Genomic DNA, 17,175 nt, shown 5'->3' on the forward strand with positions numbered 1-17,175 from the left:
AGAACAAGTATTCACCCTCACAATAAATACAGAGAGTATCTAAAATATTTAACACTATGACAAAAAAGAAAGTTCTTTCTTACTGATGCAAATGATGATTTGCAAATGTATCAAACTGCCAGAGAATAGCGCCGAGGAGGGCCAAGTATCGGTGGTTGGTATCGGCAGCCTCCATGAAATTGTATAATGTACAATGATACAGTTTTTATTTTCATACTGAAAGTATTCACAAATATGTTTTAAATCGCAATCGTCACAACTCCTTTACTAATTTTATAAACAGAATTTAAATTTAATAATACATTTATAATAATAAATGTATAATCATAATAATAATAAAATCAAGTAAGACATTTAAATTTAGAATATGAATAGAATATACCATTTGCTTTCCGGCCAGCTGCCCTGAACTTGCAAACAGACAAGACAACATTAGTTGAACTCGTTGCCCTCAGCTGAAATTCTTTTCTTTTCCCTTCAGCTTGTGTCAAAAACTGAAATACCTGAGTGTAGCACAAAACCAGGCAGAGCTCATTGTTTTTGGACTTAAAACAGAAACCTGAAATAGGAGAGGAGCAGCGCCAGAGCTGCAGAGAACATTTGCATTGTTCCAAGAAGGCACTGACTCACAACTGGCCAAGGGGGGGACGACGATTTTAGTGAGAACGTAACAGTAAATGAATAAGTTTCTCACTTTGAGGTCTGCGGTCTTGGCCTAATTAGCGGCGCCAGACATTCAAAACAAACGCGGTGTAGCGGAATTTTGCTGTTATGCTGCATGAAATTTGGAATAAGATTGCATCATGCACAAGATGGACTTCTTATTTCCGGCAGAAATGGAAAATTCCAAAACTGAAACCTGCAGAGGCTCTGGCTTGTCGGTCAGCGCTAATTAGCTGTCTAAAAAAAGTTGCCAAACAACATCAGCTATGGAGAGACGAGTTCCACCTACGAAGATTTGCCAACAAGTACCCTCCAGCTTCTGTTGTTACCGCTCCAACAATGACACCGGAAGAGATCTGCGGCAGTAACAATGGCCTTTTTTCAGGAAGGCGTCACTTATCAGGCGCCGTCATTTTTCTTTCATTTTTCAAGGAGGGCGAGCAGTGGAGAAACGAAAATATTGACACCATTGAGCGGAAATAATGCCAAGGACCGGATAAATGTCCAGGCTGGGACAAAATGATGCTGGCGAGTGAGATTTATTTAGTCGTGGTGATGTTCATTGTAACTCTCTAAGTGATGTCACAATCTTCTAATATTGCTAATGAGACCAAAATAGCTCTCAATAATAGCCAACATCGAGTTCCTGACATGCTGAACAAAAGGGGTCCAAGAAATGACCCTTGAGGGACTCCACATTATGGCTATTGGATCAGATTTAAAGGTTCCAATGGTCACACTTTTCTAAGACCTGATCTATTTTTAGGACTGTTCAATTTAGTCCGCATTTCCTACCTCTTCAACTGTGTATTATGATCTACCGTATCGATTGCTGAACTGAGAGCCAATAAGATGCTTTTGTTTCAAGAAGCTAGGCGACTTCACTTTGCCTGATAACAGGACACCGTACAGACACCAAAAAAATCTAGGATATAATGCTTCACCGAATCTGTGTAGGAGGTAAAAAAAAAAAAAAAAAGGAATAACGTGGTGGCAGTGACCGGCAATGATGCAATTGCGTTTTTGGACAGTCCCAGTACAACTGTACTGCCAGAACACCTACACTTGAACACAAAACAGAAAATTGTGCTTTTTTTTTTTGGGAGAACCAAAATGCATTTCCAGCCAGTGAAGGACACAAACACAAAGTGCCAAACAAAAAAAAAAAATCTCATTTATTTGCTGTTTAAATCAATGAGATTTCATTGCTAAGCTTTCATAATGAACCCGTCCAGTTTTCAAGTTGTCTCTCAAGTTGGATCTGTGGCTTTTGTCTGTGACAATTATTTCAAAATATAAAGGCCAAAAAAAGCAGGAAGACGCTCGCGTCACCACACGCATCATCACTTATCAAATAACCACTTTGGTAACAGATAAGACCCCAAAAGCAATTTCCATTGCCATTATTTTTCCAAAAAGAAAAGGAAATGAGCAACTTTTATTTTGTAACTTCTAGTTAAGCTCGCGGTCATTAAAAAAAATGGTTTTATGACACGCGGGAAGATAGAAGCTGCAGTTTATCAGGCCGCTGCCAAAACTGGATTAATACGAATCGTAAAAAAACTGTCAGGAAGTCTTCGAATCAAGTTACGAGCTTCATGCTTGAAGTCCCTTGATGGCGTCAATTCATCCACCAAGTCTTGAAAGTGAGAACAAAACAGCCACAATGGCTGCTTTGGTCATTTTTAGAGGAATTAAATAAAATGTTCCAACTTCTTTTCCGAAAGCTGCGCCTGAGCGCTATGAAGCCAAAGGACGGACGTCTTCATTCTGGCTGCCGTCGTCGCATGCCATCGATTTCACAATCGCAATTCACGGCGGGCTCAATTTCGTCAAACCGACACCTCGACCTTGGGCTCCGTGACATCAAGTCAAGTTTACGGCTGCGGGCGGTTACTTCACATGGACGCGCAGAAGCGATGTCACGGCCCGCAGCAGCGGTATTTACACGCGGCGTATTGATTCCAGATCGCTGCTGCTGATCTTTAATTTTCAACAAGGCCGAGTTGGAGTTACGCGGGGAGCAGGGGTAGCACGCAGTGAGAACGCCGCATCGCCATAAGATGCTAGAAGCGCCGCTAGCAAGTTTGAAAAGACCATGGATGAAGTTGTGCGGCATTTATTGTATCATTTGCATAAAGATTTATGACGCGTGGAATGCGGAACTTTGGTGGCGAATTTTATTTTAATTTATTATTATGAGTTATTTTATTACCGTGTGAATGCTGAGAGACAAGACGCTATTGTTAGAAAATGTCGTCGACATCAGAAGTGTCACTCGATTATAATTTAAGCAGCAAGATGATCCCGACAAATACATAAATCCCCCCGCTTATGCACTCTTCACAAATTCACTTATTTTTCATTTCTATTATTATTTTTATCATTTTTTTATTGTGTAGAGCCTAGCTACAACTATTTGCTAAAAATGCCACCCAGATAAATGGATAAAAATCACTTTACATTACTTAAGCACAACTAGTTTTGAAACCAGAAGCCAGTAAAAATAATTCAATATCATTATATTTATTTAAACGGATCAAATGTTTTGGTGTTTTAGCAAGAAACAAAGTTGAACATAATTTGCGGGCCACATAAACCTGATGTGGCGGGCCAGACCTGGTCCCCAAGCCTCGGGTTTGACGCTTATGATTTAGAAGGAAAAAGCCCTTCACCATATCGAGGCAATTGAAAACAATTTTGGAGCATGTTTGGAATGACTGTGAGCAGATTTAAGTGGAATCGGAACAATCTGTTCTTCGCTCGACGTTTATGTGACTTGTGCCTAAATTGTTCATTTCCTTTTATTTAATAAAAAAAGGAACAGACACACAATCTTTCCTCATCAAGACTCTCTGCCGCCGCCTTCACTACTTCTTCCTCTTCTTCACCTGTTTCCATGGCAACCAGTCAGCGCAACCAGGGCCGTGGCTAGCGGCTCTTAAGTTTCAGCTCGCACTAATGAAAATGCTGCAGGACGTCTCGCCCAGCGGTACTTACGAAAGCACGTCGGGATCCGTGGGCCGGTTCTCCCGCACTCACCGTAAAAGCAATCCCGTCGGCTCGCGTGCCAGTTGACATTATTGTCAGCTTTGATAATGAGTCGGCGTTCTCGCCGCAGGACAGAGAGCGACTGTATTTTCCGATTATTTCCCAAGCACGCTAATTTCTAATTACACGTTTGACACACTTGCGTCGACGCTGTAATTACCGCCGCTGCGGCCGCTCTCGATTGAAGACCGATTCTATACTGGTGTGCTTTTTTAGAAAATAAGCTGGCCCTTTAATAGAAATGCTTGCGTGATTAGTGAGATTCGACTTGCTTGTGGGAAAACCTCGTTACGATAATCACATCAATGGAGCAAACAAACTCTCCGATGCCAATAGCTTGTTGTTCCATGCGAGGCTTGAGGAACTATAATTACAGCAGTTAACATGACATGTTTCTATTCGTCGGCCAAATTGTACTTCCATACAACTATTTTGTGTTGCGGGTGACTTTAGGCCAGATGTGCTCAATTGCAGGGCACAAACAGAGCAACAATAAAATAAAAATCATCCTCGCATTGGGTGGCCAAAGATAGACTTTTAAAGGGGAAGACTTTTTTTAAATGTTGCCCCCTAGTGGAAGGAAATGTAATTGCTCCGCCTGTTATTGTCTGTCATTGGCATGGATAGATGAACAAAGATACATGATTTGTAGTGAATAAATTCTCATTTTCAGCCCAATTAATTAAAATCGCCTAATTTCCCTGCGGCACATTGCTTGAAATTACTTGCTTATTGTGACAAACTAAAAGCTACCGACAAATTCGTTGTTTTTTTTTTTTTAATTGAGTAACACAACTTGTAAATATATTTGTTTTTTTCCTGCCTGCCAGTGAAGGAAAACAGCAGCGATAGTCAATAACATATAATGCAATAGTCCTCAAATTTGTATATTTAAATAAAGTAAACAGTCACTGGCCAGTCTTCTTGATCATTGAGTCGAGCTCTTGTTTGGTTTTGCAGCCTTCCCTGCATGCGCCCGCGTTTTGTCTTTAATTGAAGCGGGAAAAAGAGAAGCACTTTTTCATTGTAAGGTGCCGCACTCAAAAGGCCCTGGCGCTGTAATCATCACTTCTACAATGAGAAGCTGGGATGCAACCAAAGTGTTTGCTTTGAATTATGAAACGTGGTTCGCTGAGGTTTTATACCAATCGCAGTGGTGCCTAGAGATATGAGCTTAACTCGTTCCATAAGCATGCTTGGAACTCAAAACAGTATGAACATGAACACTCAACTTAAAAGCCAGGGAATAAAAACTTTACTTACTGATTCAATTGAAATAACTGAAACTGAACTGGATTAACAAAATAATAAAATAAATTATATGAAGCCATTGTATCAACAGATTGAACATTTCATTGCCTGTTTCAAATACAACTGAATAGGAGTAAAAAAATAAAGTAAATCATATGAGGCCATTGTATCAACAGATTGAACATCTAATTGAGTTATTCTTTCACCTACCACTAGAGGGAGTACCGGTACTCCTACCACACTGCTCAAGCTTTTGTACTTAAGTGGAAAAATCCTGTCAGACAAGTTACCAAATAATCGTGACGATGACCAGACTCATCTTCCAGAAACTATTCAAGGTATCGCCGTCGCAGCTTCCCGACATGCGCCAGCCGCACACCAGCGCACGTTGACCTTTATGAGACATGGAAGGTGTCAACTGTGAGCGTGCAGCATCGTGCTCAACATAATTCAACATCCTTCACCTCTGATGGCGCGGCAAGCGAAGGAGACGAGCGGCGACCTTCCCAGCGACCACCAATCACGCCACCCAATTTACATCACGACCTCTACCTGCACGTAATTAGCCCCGGTGACTTTCGCGAACGAGGCATGACTAATTAGCTTCGTGCGAGACATTAATGTGGAATAGAATCAAATGGACTTCAATTAAAGAGACGAATCCAACGTTTTTGGCCGCGCATTGACGTGGCCCTCAGCAAAGTAGCCAACGTCTGCGGGATGGATTTCACTATAAACAAAGCTTGCAGAGCGGCCCGGCATTCCAATGAGATCTCGCCTCCCGCTAACCCGCTGAGGATTTAACGAGGCGGCCACGAAAGCTCACCTGCGAGCACGTGTCGAGGGCAGATACGCGAGCTACGAGTCACCGGAGACGCCGAATCAACACGTCGGGTCGGTATGGAGAAGGATTAAGCCGAGTGATTAGCGCTACGAAAGTTAGCCTCGGTCGCGGCGAGCCCGGCGTGGTCGGAGCGCATGAATAAATAAGTGAGATGAAAACCCACCGTCAGTGAGAGTAGAGAAGATGTGTGCGAGGGGAATGGTGGTTAAAAAAAAAAAACGACTCGTGATGAAAGCGCTGCTTTCCCGCCTTCCGTCATTTAGCTTGGTTCTATCCTGTGATGATATTTATATCCAAACGTATCAAGAGACCACAAAGCGGATTACGGGAAGTAATATCCTGGGAACTTTTGTTTACTCAACTGAAGATCGGGGAAGAGTCTCAACAGGAAAATTTGGGGACATAGCGGCAATGCGAAAATAGAAGTCACAAATATATATATTTTTTATTTCTTTTTTTAATTTTTTAAAATTTATTTAATGTATATATTTATATATTATACTTATAATTATTTTTGTTTTTTTAAGTTTTTAAATTTTCTTTATTTTTTTTCATTTTAATGTTGTCAAGAGCAACCAGTGGCAGGATTTTCTAATTTTTCAGCTTTGATCGCCCATCAAAAAATTCTAATTCTGTTTTGCTTGAATCGTAAAAGGGACCGATGAATATTTCTGACCCCAAACCGTCAAATCCGTGCGGAGAATTAACAAGGCGAGCGTGTCAATTCCCAGATTTATACTTCATTTACTATTTTTAAACCCGAAAACGAGACGCCGGCCAGCATGGCAAACGTTTTAGTCACGCGCGCTCCCGTCATGCAGACGTGCCGCCATCAATTAAAAACAACAAAAAAGCAGCAGCAGCAGCTTTTGAACAACTCCAGCAAAAGCGGGACAGCAGGTAAATCAGTGCCGTAAACTGTTTTTGCGGATCAAACGACGCAGAGGAGCCGCCGATGTCGAGGGAGCGCCGAGATCACACGGGCGCCGGATGAAACCGTTCTCGGTTTTGTTCTTCGTCTAAAAACAGCCGACGCTCTTGACATTATCGCTTTGCGACTCTCTAAACGCTTCCACTTTGAAGGTCAGTCGCACATCCGAGGTGGTTTGAAGGCAACGTCACGGCGGCAACGAGCTAAAGCTACCCGACAGCCCGCCGAGCCGTATTTCGGAGCGGATCGTTTCCAAATGTCAGCGAGCGGCAAACGAGCCACGCCGATGTTCCTTCATTTGTCATTCGCATTTTAATAAGCGGCAACTACGCTTAATGTCGCATTTAATTAGATGGGACAAGCACGGAAACATCGTGTTAGTTCTATGGAGGAAATTGCGCATTGCCTATTTAAAAGATAACATCGCACGGCCGCCGAGCAGCGGTTTCATGCAAGCGGGACGGAAAAAAAGATGGCTGCCGATTGACAAATGCGCCTCTGTGACCTCCAATTTTTCATAAATAAATAAATAGATAAATATATTTTTCTCTTTATATATTTTTTCTTAATATATATTTTCTTATATATGCATATATTTTTTCTTAATACATATTTTCTTATATATATTTTGAACTTTTTTTTCTCCTTAAAATTAGAGGTTGGATTCTGATTTATTCCGTTTGTAGAGTCTGGATGTCTGGACTGACTACTGAGGGTAACTTCAATAATTGTGTTCAATTTTCTCTTCAAACAGAGCATGCATACTTAAATACAATTTCCATTGGTAAAATTATTTTTCTCAAAATGTAGATCTACTAGCATTGATTCTGCAATCAACATTTTGCACGTATCTAAGCATGCTGTGCTCGAGTGATACGGCTTTCAGAGAAATTCCCAGATGATTTTGTCAGGAGCAAGCGTTCCAGGACGTTACAGTGTGTCAAACACACACATGGGGGGGGGGGTCTCGGAGAAAGGTCTCTACTAAATATGTATTAGTTCGGATTGATCTCCAACTGCGAAGAGGATGAGGAGGAGGGCTGGTGTCAAATATTTAAAAGTGATGTCAAGCCACCAAGCATGCAAGGCCACGTGGTACAAAGATACATCAACACCGTGAAACATTGTGAATCTTGATTCCGCCCTCCCCCCCTTCTCTTATAGACAATTATTTTACAGTCCGCCAGAACGTAACTTATGTTATGCAAAATAATTGCTACTCAAGCCGCACTTAAATTGAAATTAAATAGGCCTGTGTGTAGTAATATTATATTATGTATTATAGTTACAATGGCAATGAGAATAGTAAAGAATAAACTGCAATTAACACAGTTTGTTCCGACTTGCACAATACGGCAAATAAGAAAACACTAAGAAAATGTCAAGCAGCAATTCGATGTGACTCACAGCGGTTCCACGAAAATGTGTACAAATATTAATTCGTGCGTGTTTTCGGAATAAGAGCAGCGAGCGCATGACAAGCGAATGCAAACGAGGTCCGTGCAATCAGAGCAGAAAGCGATGAGGGAGCCGGAAAACAAAAAAAAACTAAACAAAAATCAGTTCTTTTTTTAATGTGGATCTTATTAGCGCATGCAAATGATGGCACGGCACTTCATCTCTTATCTGTGTTAAAGACAGGGCAAATTTATATCGTATCACAGCCACTTGGAATATTCATGATTCAGTTTGTGACTTTAAAATGGAAAAAGTTTAATTGAACATGAGTCACTGGGTGGTAAATGTGTTTACAGCGTGGGCCTCTTGATAGTTATGAAATGGAGTAAGACTGTTCAAATAGGGAAAGGCGTTCCTCTGGGCGCTGTTCTCAGCCCCTCTCATTAACAGATGTAATCGATTGTTGTGGATGGATAGAAATGGATGGATGGATCTAGATGAATAGCCAGACAGACAGACAGACAGAGAGACAGACGAGAGAAACGTGTGCTGAGCATAAATGCGCGAGTACCCCCCGTTCGGACATCATTAAGTGTGATTCGCCGTGACAAAATTGCCAAGTTCATTTCATGCATCGCGCTCAATCATGAAGGTAACCACCGATATTTATTATTGAGAAAAAATTGCGCAGAAAATGAGTTGTTTGCTCGTCATTTTGGCAGTGGGCAGCATTAGTGTAATTGGAGGGAAAGGGGGAAGGAGGGAGGGAGGGTGGGGTGTCTATTCATGGTGCCCCTTGCTGAGTCACCCTTGGACGGATGCTTCCCTCACCCGACAGCAAATCCACAGACAACTTCTGTCTATGTTGGAATTTATTTTGCCTAAATGGTTATAACATCAGACTCAACCATCAATACTGTTTGTTAGCCCCTCAAGAGTGATTTGCATTGTGTGTTAGCATTAAGCTAGTGAGGGCAAAGTCCTGTGGTTGTTTTAAATGCACACCATGCAATCTTCTCAGTTGTATGTGTTCATTCCCATGACGGCGCAAACCACCTTTTCTACCTGGGAAAATACCCAAAGAAAGAAAACGAATGGAGAATCCCAGAAAAGCAATTGTGAAGAGGATCAACATGAGTGGGAAGAGGTCCCATCCAAGGTGGAGCTGATTTGATTTGATCTTTTATTATTTTTCCCCATCCTGTGGAGCGATCACGTTTTCTCTCGTGGAAATGGGGCAATGTGATAAATATTGATGCTCCTCGCCGTCGGAGTGCATCCATGTGTTGAATGGAGGCCAGAATATCACGTTGCCCCTTTTCGGACGCGAGTAAGCCGACTCCCGAGCTTTAAAAGCACTTTGCCAGACGTGTTAGTGCCCCCTAAGCCCCTCCCTCCGTCTCCTCACCCTCTCGTCCTCCTTTCTGCGGACCTCCCGTCAATCTTCCCTTGCCCTCTCACTTCCCGACTAATCTCTTTCCTTCCTCTTTCCACTTTCATTAAGCCACGGCCGGATCCAGACACTTTCCTCCCGGCCACTCCCCTCCCCTCCCTGTAGATCCCACAGAAGATGAACGGAGAATTGATAACGACATAGCAGATATGAAGAAGAAGAAGAAAAAAAAGACAGAAATAGAAGCATCCGCTCTGAGTGAGGCTGACTGACAAAATGAAGGATAACGAGGAAAGCCAGACGGAGGGGACGATGAAAGGAAGTTAAAAAGCCAATAATCAAATTTGGTGTGATGGCTACGCCATTGAAACAATATTCATGTCGCCTTCCCTGCACCCCCAACACAACACTAATGGAACATAAATATTAAATAAATAAAAATTAATAAATAAATACAAGTCCTACAATGGTGCAAAGTTGTCCCCAAATAACTGGCGGTAACAAAATCTCCAAAATGGGACCATTTACTATCGGATTACGCTCGTCATCGCTTTCCGACAAGTCAATCAGGTGCCGAGGAAGAAGAGTGAAGCGGAAATGTCATCCTTACCGGAGAATATCCAGGAATCACCTCCGCTTCATTCCGTGCCGAGCTTGCTCGTTAAATATCCAACGCGCTCGAGACTCCGTTTGAGATGGAGGGAAAGGAAGAGACGAGGAGGGGAGGGCGGTTGTTTATGTTTTTGCTACGAAGGAGGATGTGCTATCCGAACGGGGAATGCGTCCCGTCAGCCACACGTGCGCTTTTCACTGCGACGGGGATCGCGCTCGCATTCTCGGGATGAGTGAGGGAAGGAAGCGGGGAGGGGGAAAGGAGGGAGGGGGGGATGGAGGGGGGAGCCGCAGTGTGTGATGAGATTGGGAGATGCACCGGGAGGTGGGGTGGCGCCCCTCTTCATTTCTGCCGCTGTTTACGCTGCAGTCTGATCACTCTGAACGGGAGAGCTTGGGTTGCTTTGTTTGTTTTACACCAAGACGGAGGACGCATTGGAGAAAAGAAATGAGCCGATTTGAAGGCCCATTTGAAAATAAATAAATAAATAAATAAATGAATGAATGAATAAATAAATAAATAAATATACTTCGGGCGTCAAAAGCTCAAGCATTCGCATAGTAAACAAACCCTTGACCAATCAAAGCTTCAATGATCCTTTTCGACTTCTTTTCTACCGCAGTAGTTTGAATGTGGCACATGTCCATTAAAAATATATATTTTTAAAAATAGATTAAAAAAAATAGATAAAAGAAATGCTACGGTAAATTGCTTCTGAAGGAGACGGAATAAAGCGACCAACCCGTCAGTCATCTTTGACTTCCGAGGCCAGGTGCGATGAAGGTGATCTATTCCGCCGCGGGAATTTGCTCTCAACAACATCGTGGCAAAGTCTCGCTGCCAACACGCGCTTGGAAAGCGCACAGCGGGCATCCCTCGGCTGACGTGACTCATCGGCGTATAATCCCACACTCGATGATTCACGCTCAAATTCAGACAACAGAGTTGGAGCGCACGGGTAGCATCTGGGGGCGGGACGGGGGGGGGGACTCTGATTTGCACGGGCACGACTCCACAGGAGGGCCGGGCGACCTGCGGCGTCGGCACGTAAATCGCACGTATAGCGAGTGAAAAGTCAACCCACGCTGTGTGTACCTCTGCATCATTTCCACTGCCATATACTCAGAATAGAAATTAACCGGAAATTTTACCGCACCCTATAAATTCGTTGTTTGGTGCCAAAGTGCCCTCGAGCAAGACGCTTAACCTCAACTGCTGTGGGCTACATCACCAAGACGCAAACTCTATTTTACTTGAGAGCATTTTCTGGAGGGATTTCCCCTTGGGCAGAGAAAAAGTGCCCAAAAGCAGAGATGGAAAGACTTTATGACCTCAGCCAAGCAAGTTATGTTGACTTCATAGCTGAGTCAGCAGAACGACGTAAAAACAGCTGAACTATGTCTTCGTAGGCAAAGGAAAATTTAGAGCAATTTCAAATGTTATTTTCTTCTATGGATACGGCATGAATATTAATGACACAATGAAGGTGTATGCAGGAGATGACACACAGTTATTTTATCATGGAGAATAATTCATCTTAAAAGTCTTTTTCGCCACAGACTCCTTTCATGATTATAATCCAATATGAGAATGTTAATAAAATAAAAAACATGAATAAATTGACTAAAAATGTTGTGGCAGTATGGGTTAACCGTTGTCTCCATTGGAACTCTGTTGCTAACCAAAACAGCATCACCGGTGAATAATCGGGCGCCTTTTTATGTTGTAGGGAGCGACCTCATTTCTCTGCTTTCCTTCATTTATGCTCTAATACTGTTTTATAAAATTCAAAAGTGCGCTCTACAGCCAGGTAAATAAACAACCCCGACTGCTATTTGCGGAGATACGGGAGAAGCTGAACGCATGCACAGACACGAGCGTAATACTCCTCGGACCTTTTCTGAATGTCGGCCGGGGTCTATTTTGTGAACTTAGTGTTTACCGAAGCTCCCACGCTTTGCTCATAAATTGACGGTTAGCTGTTGTTTAGAGCCGCATCCAGTCCGACAGATGCAGCCGTAAATATCGTTTTCCCGCAGAGCCGAGGCTGTTCCACGTGGACGTAAATATCTGATCGGCAAAAAAACAACAACTCTGAGATTGCAGACAATTATACAAAGCCATAAATGATCAAAAAACACCTCCAGTAAGCCTCGTACATTCCCTTCCATTAGCACAGCAGGCTGCCCAATTGCGTGCGCCATAGCCCGGTTGCATTATTCTGCGTGTGACAGCCCTGCCGCCTGAACGTGACCCTGACAAGTGTTAAGACGCGACATTCCCCCACGGATGGCACAGCTAGCAAAGAACATTATGCGTGTGTGCCAGGACGACGACGGCTGGCTCACAAATTGCCTCTGAACAAGTCGTTCGGAAAGGTCTTCAGGGACATATTGGGACCGTTAACCCTTTTGACACGTACACATATGGCGCAGGTCCAATTTAATTGTACTTTACATTAAAAGAAATAATAATTGAAAATAATCTGGAATTTTAAAACAAAAATAATCCTTGATTGGTTTATGATTACATCATTTTCTTTGGGCCAACCCTTCACAATAAAAGAAAAATCACCAATAAGTTTCAAGTTTCTTTTTTCTTTCTAGTAAAGCGCAAACTCTCTTACCTTGCCGACAGGTTCGGCTGTCACTCCCGCCTTCATCGCAGCTGTCACCGCTGAAAATGTCAGCGAGGTAAGACATTTCTCTCTTCACTGGGGGAAAAAAGAAAAGACACCCAAAACTTATCTTAAAAGCAGACAAGATGAAGGCATAGCACTGGAAAAAAAGATCTAACAACAACAGAGTAATGACTACAAGTGCTGCATTCACACAGGAACAGCTTTCGCAATCATTTATTTAAGGAATTGATCAAAATCCAACATCCTCGATAGAGCCAATACAGGGTAATTGTTGAAATGTTGGACCTTCCTCGCTTTCCTTGGCCTTGTTACAAATCAATGACGAAGCGCCATTTAGCTAACGTTGCGTTGTTTAGCTAACGTTGCGTCCACCCGGCTTCTTTCTCCAGCAAATGTTGCTTTGTCCAATGTCTTTGTATTGTTTCCTCCACGAGGCACAACAACAAGCATTCAATCACATCGTGTGCACTCCAGCGGGAACATCGTGTTCTATTCGTTTTCTAGCGACGTGTCACAAGCACATGTGGACAATGTTAGCTTGCCTGGGCAAGAAGAAGAAGAATGGACTTTAATCATTTAAAGCTCAAGCTAGCAAAATGTAGCGATAACAAATGTGAAAAAGCTCAAGCTAGCAAAATGTAGCGTCCCCACCTTGGCCCTATTTTTTGCTTTGAAGACGCAAGATAAACGTTGACCAAGTGTCAAAGATTTGTCAGCGGCTGACTGAAAGAACGAAACCCGACAACAGAGAGAACCAAAGTTCTGAGCATGTCGCTAATGATGGCCGTTCTTCTGTGTTGATGATGAAAGAGCGGCCCAAAAACTCGGCAGCTGCTTTTTGTTTACGAGGAGAAGACGCTGTGTCATGTTGCTTAGACGGCGAGATGCGCACCTAGTAAAAAAAAAAAAAACGACAAGCTGACAAGCTGACAAGGCACCTTTTCCAGGATTAGCTTCAAAATGAAAGCGGTGGTCCGGCGCTGGTATAAAAAGATTTTTTAAAAAGAGGAGATCCCGCTCGCAGCTCGCCCTCATTACGGCTGTCGAGCAAACGGCATAAATAAAGTGAGGCAGGCGCGACGGCGACTCGCCTCCCTCGACCGGTTCCCGTGAGTTTGACCTCTTCGCCTGGCGTTTTAATCATCGGCAATATGTGAGCCATACATATTTATAAAGGCCTCATTATGCCATCAGTCAAGCTAATCATTATGGGGCCCATTAGAGACCTTTTTGGGCGCAGCGCTGACTTTCAATGACAAAGAATAAAGCAAGCAGCTCGGCTGACTTTAAACAACGGTGTTGTTGAAGAGCAATAAAGCATCGCCGGGCTTTATTACCCCCACAGAGGACATTAAAGATTCTTTTCTGCCGCGCGTCGTCAGTTTTATACTGCCGGCGAAAGTCGAAACGTAACTACTTCGTCAGGGCGCCATCTTGTGGTGAACAGAAAACTAAGAACAGGCGGATATTTGTTCACTCTACCTGCTAAAGTCTACTAAAGCATCATGAAACGGTTTTGCTAACGTTCCTAGTCATTTTGCTAACACATGCTCGTGTTGTTTACGCAACGTTGTGTTACATAAATGCAGAAAAACAAATGTAGAATAAATAAATACATAGTGACTAATAAATAAATAAATAATAAATAAAAAGCAGGTTGCCACTAACTTCATCCCGAGCTCTTCATTTGTAAAATTCACTTTTGCAGCAGCTTCCGAAATGTACTCGCCGCATTTAAAAGTCACTACCCATAATTGCGGTTGGCTTCGCTTTAATCCAGATATATGAGGATTACCTTTGTCAAAAACAATAATGTAGTTGAGTTTTAATGCAAATCCGCTCTTGGTCTTTATTTGCACTTAAAAAAAAAAAAAGGACGGGAGGAAAAGAGAGATCGTACGAAAAACATTACAGAACAGATGCGGCAAAGAATGAGCAGCAAGTGTTTGGAGCGTCGCGGATTTCATGTTTCATTAATCCCGCCGTCCATTTTTCATAGCGCTCGTCCTCGTTAAGGTTGAGAGTGTTTTATTTCATTTACATAAAAAACAAGGTTGTTAGGGGAAACGCTCTTGAGGGTCAGAATCCCTTAAAACATTTTGGGGAATCACAGCTCGAGTGTCCATCAAGCGTGCTTAGCGGCGGCCGAGAAAAATTCCAAGAAACAAAAAGCACAACAAAAAAATAATGTGTTTTACATGATTTGAAATTTAAAGTGATGGAGTTACATAATGTGTTTTTTTGCATTCATTTTGAGCAACTTCTCTCTTCTCAACCGCGGCCGTTTTGTGTAAATCGCTTTTTTTGCCGTGTCTGTACAGAAACTGTCAACATATTGAATTGAATATCCTTCTTTTATATGCATTTCTAAAAGGACATACATTTCCTGATGAATTAAGCTTTTGTGTAGCTTTGTGGTCCAGCTGACAATAATTTGATTGTGTCCCAATGCCGAGTGAGGGTTTCAACAACATTATTATTATTGACATTTTGTTTTGTTGCTTTTGTTGGCCAATGTGTTTGAGCGAAAGTGTACACGTGTATGTGTGTGTGTGTGGGGGGGGGGGGGGGGGGGGGGGGGGGTACAAAACGAAAGAACACATTCTATGCTTAACATTTGCATCACAATCGCTGGCCTTTCGTTGACATTTAATATAGCCGCGGAATTATAATCAGCCCAAATAACGAGATGAGAAATACCAAGTGTGTCAGTAAAAGGTTCCGACGAGTCGCAAAAAAAAAGCAACGCCGGACGGCTACTATCACTTACGCGTTGTCTAAATGTGACTAATGCACACTGTATGGGAACTGTGAGTGGCCCTAATATTAGGGACACTGGGCTCCATATATATAGAGCTCAAATGTGGTCTAATTGACATCATTTCTCACATGAATTAGTTGAAAATGCGGCTTTAATGAAATTCTCGATTACAATTCGGTTAGCGGGAATAATTACGTGTCATATCAGACCCTCTGAAAAAAACAATAATGTTGAAATATTATGGGCTACTATCTGCAATTGAATTATGCAAAGACACGACTGTGCCTTTGGTTGACATAAAATAAAATTAATGTAATTTCCAATTGTATCGTGGATTTTTTTAAGCTGTGCATTGCCTTCGATATTCTCAATCTTCCTTTGAGCAAATTCTGCTCCCTTATTGGCTAGTGGTAGCCGACCAATCACAGTGAGCCTGAGTGTCTCCACCGGTCTTATTAGTTCAACGCGGCAACTTTTATGGATGGCGTCAACGCCGGCTGCGACAATTTGATTTGGCGGAAGAGCATTTCATGAGCGCAAACAAAACGTTGTGTTGCCATAGTAACAGAAATGGACAGGAACAGCCTGTGTGATGGCGGCCATGCTTATGCATGATACGACTTCCTTTGGCCTACCAGAGCCAAAAAGAGACTACTACTTAAAAAACAAAAATAAAATAATTGACACAATCGTTTTATAGTGTTAGCCTGATTTGACGATTGCAAATCGTGACTTTCAGCTGCATCATGACAGCATTTGGGGGGCACATTGGCAGGCTGCTCAGGACAATATGGCTAACGTGACAATAAATGGACAATAATGCTAAAAAGAACAGCCTGACGAACACGCCATCCTGATCACCAGCTGGCTTCAGCTGTCCTATTTGGGTGATAACGTCCGAGTCGTCCATTACGGAGAAAAATGATGGCTCCCGCTTTGCAATCGCGCCAGTCAAACTCGAAGAGGCGGAGTTGGTTAGGGGAGGGGGGGTGGGGGCAAAAACTCTCAGATGAGCACCGGTATCCGAAAGTAAATGGAGACAGATGGAGGGACAGGCGTGTTTAGACAAGCCGTTCTCTTATCGCCTTCGGAAAGACGAGGCGTTCGCTTGTCATCGCCGTGTACAAATTAGTGCTCGCTAACCCCAAAGGAGATGGCAGTCAGAGAGTCAGCCGCATGTCGATGTGACGCGCCGTGTCGCTTTCATCGCAAACGGATCAACGAGACAAATATCTACCCCCTCAGCGGTGTGGTTTTAAAAATGAGAATTTTTCCCGAAATCAAGCCTCACTTGACAGGGAATTCATTCTGAACGGCTTGTTGGCACCAATGAGGCTTTTCATTTGACGGGCCTTGGCACCGCCGCTCACCACAGGGACGAGCTTGATTAGCGTTAGGGCGATGGAGTCGAGCGGTGGCGGAGTCGTTAGACGAGCGCGGATTGCCGCGCTTGCAGCTAGCGCAGCATTCTGCGGGCAAATAATGTTGGCATGGAAAAACGATGGCGCATTTGGGCAAAACAAAGGCAAAATATAAAAATGTAAAAGGCATTTAAAAACAGATCAATTTCTTTTAGTTACAAACATCAGCTAGCAGCCGACTAGGCTACTAATTATCGCAGCTAGCGTA

The 17,175-nt window shown here is 42.9% G+C and overlaps 1 protein-coding gene across 6 annotated transcripts in view; it reads right to left on the minus strand.

Annotated features, from left to right (window-relative positions):
- Positions 1-17,175, minus strand: part of lingo1a (leucine rich repeat and Ig domain containing 1a) — a 165,345-nt gene that overhangs the window by 39,073 nt on the left and 109,097 nt on the right. For 5 of the 6 annotated variants that reach the window (XM_037254904.1, XM_037254902.1, XM_037254900.1 and 2 more), the window contains one exon: positions 12,771-12,857. The gene's annotated coding sequence lies outside the window, so the exon portion shown is untranslated. Of the gene's footprint in view, positions 1-10,141; positions 10,365-12,770; positions 12,858-17,175 lie in introns of those variants that run through there. The other variant, XM_037254905.1, reaches the window with a different exon arrangement.

Source organism: Syngnathus acus, chromosome 6 (genome assembly GCF_901709675.1).
Source record: "Syngnathus acus chromosome 6, fSynAcu1.2, whole genome shotgun sequence".
NCBI lineage: Eukaryota > Metazoa > Chordata > Actinopteri > Syngnathiformes > Syngnathidae > Syngnathus > Syngnathus acus.